Genomic DNA, 2,518 nt, shown 5'->3' on the forward strand with positions numbered 1-2,518 from the left:
AAGAACTGAGGTTTAAGTTGAAACTCACAGGATTAGGAAGGCTGGTGTTCCATGTGGGGATAATGACATGAGGGAGGCAAGGAGATAAGAACAAGCAAGAGACTGATATATTTAGACCAGAAAGTGTTTTTAGGAAAATAGATATTAATAGGATAAGAAAAGTTAGGTTAGATGATGGAGAATCTTGAAAGCTAGTCAGATGCAATGGGACTTAACTCTGATATGAAATGGGGAATCATTGACAGTTTTGGAGTAAGGGAGTGACATGGCATTTTCAGTAGTATTGAAGGAAGATTAGTTATTCTGGTAGGTTGGTTTTTGTCTGCAGGATGGTTTTGTGAAGGAAAAGACTAGAATCAGAGAAACTAGCTAAGAGGCTTGATGAAACAATCCAGGAATAATTTGATAAGAGACTAGACTGAGGGGTTAGTGATAATAATTAAAGCTAGCATTTACATTATGCCTACATGCTTAGGCACAGTGCAAAGTAGTTTTACAATTATCTCATTTGATACTCAACACTGTGAGATGGGTGTTATTATCCTCATATGACTTTTGAGAAAACTTAAGATAGAGGTTAAGTGACTTAGTCATATATGGAGTCAAATTCGGAGAAAGAATTTGACATTAGGTTCCCAGTTCTCTATCCACTACACCAAGCATTCTGAGCAGATAATGAAAATGAGATGAATATGAGATACATTTTGAAGTAAACATGGACAGGACCTAGGAAGTGACAAGATAATGAAAATAAAGAAGTATGAGCAAAGATGATTATGCGTCTTTCAGACTGTTTGACAGAAAGATGATGGTGTTAACAAAAACAGGAAAGTTGAGAGTTGCTTTCTGGAGTTAGAGAAGGAAAATGACTTCTACTTTGGGCATATTCAGTATGAAGTAGTTGCAAGATATCAAAATGGAAATACCTAGCAATTAGAAATAAAGGACTGGGGGGTGGCTAGGTGGCTAAGTGGATAAAGCACTGGCCCTGGAGTCAAATCCGGTCTCAGACACTTAATAATTACCTAGCTGTGTGGCCTTGGGCAAGCCACTTAACCCCATTTGCCTTGCAAAAACCTAAAAAAAATAAAAAATAAAAAAAATAAAGGACTGGTACTGCTGGGAAAAAGAAGACTCTATTAAGATAGTTTTGAGTTTTGTTTTGTTTTTGCTTTTAAAGGAAGGGCAACCAGGTGGTGTAGTGGAAAGAGCACCAGCCTAGAAGTCAGAAGGACCAAATTTCAAATTTGACCTCAAACACTTAAATATGTGATCCTGGACAAGTCACTTAACCCAGATTGCCTCCAAATAAATAAAAAGGACAGGACAAGGAGAAATAATTTTAAGAGTTTAAAGAGAGTGGAAGAAAAATTGATAATCCTAATAATAAATGTATAATTTTAATACAGACTTATGTATCCTTAAAAAAATAATGTTTGTCCCTTCATTCATAAAATAGGAAGGAGAATCTTTTTTTTTTCTAAACTCACTGAAGTATTCTGTGATTGAAAGTAATAATGTAGGGGTGGCTAGGTGGTACAGTGGATTAAGCATTGGCCCTGGAGTCAGGAGTCCCTGGGTTCAAATCCAGCCTCAGACACTTAATAATTACCTAGCTGTGTGGCCTTGGGCAAGCTACTTAACCCCATTTGCCTTTCAAAACCCTAAAAAAAAAAAGTAATAATGTACGTAAAGTATTTTTGGCTCTTGAGAGAGACATTATGTAAATATACTGTTGTCATCAACAGCATAATGTTCACATTATATCTTACAGATTTACTATAGATTTCCTCTGCTTGGCCTCAAAAAGTAGAACTAGGAGTGAAAAATTCAAACAAGCAGATTTAGACTTGATTTCAGGAAAAACTATTTAATAATTAAGTATAAAGTAGCTAATAGCTAATATTTATTTACCACTTTAAGGTTTATATAACTCTTTACATATGTTTTCTCATTTGATCCTTACAACAGCCAGGTAAAATAGAGTTTATTAGTAATCCCATTGAGGCTAGGGGAAGTTTTGGTTGACTAGCTTATCTGTGTCCACAAGAAAGCACTTAGATCTTCCTGACTCTAATTACCTGAAGCTCTGCACTGTCACAAATTCTGGATGCTTCCTTGGGAGATGGTAAATTCTTTCTTCATTGGAGGCCTTCAAGCCTCAAGTATGTTATCTAGGTATTTTTGTTCGGGGTGAGTAAAACTGAGATATGGTGATTCTAATCATATGTTATCTATTGGAAATGAGTTCTGACATGGTTAGAACCTTGTGGGGCAGAGGATAGAGTGCCTGGCCTGGAGTCAGAAAGACTACTCCCTGAGTTCAAATTCCCCCTCAGACATTTATTAACTGTGTGACCCTAGGCAAATCACTGTAAAATGAGCTGGAGAATGAAATGGTAAACCACTCTAGTATCTTTGCCCAGAAAACCTCCAATGGGGTTTTCTCCATTCCCAAAGACTCATGACACAACTGAGCAACAAAGATAATAATAAATATTAATAACTAAAATATATA

General features: G+C 36.2%; 1 protein-coding gene across 1 annotated transcript in view; it reads left to right on the plus strand.

Annotated features, from left to right (window-relative positions):
* TIMP2 (TIMP metallopeptidase inhibitor 2) overlaps positions 1–2,518 on the plus strand; it is an 84,591-nt gene that overhangs the window by 59,359 nt on the left and 22,714 nt on the right. The window lies entirely within an intron of this gene.

This window comes from Macrotis lagotis, chromosome 2 (genome assembly GCF_037893015.1).
Source record: "Macrotis lagotis isolate mMagLag1 chromosome 2, bilby.v1.9.chrom.fasta, whole genome shotgun sequence".
Lineage (NCBI taxonomy): Eukaryota > Metazoa > Chordata > Mammalia > Peramelemorphia > Peramelidae > Macrotis > Macrotis lagotis.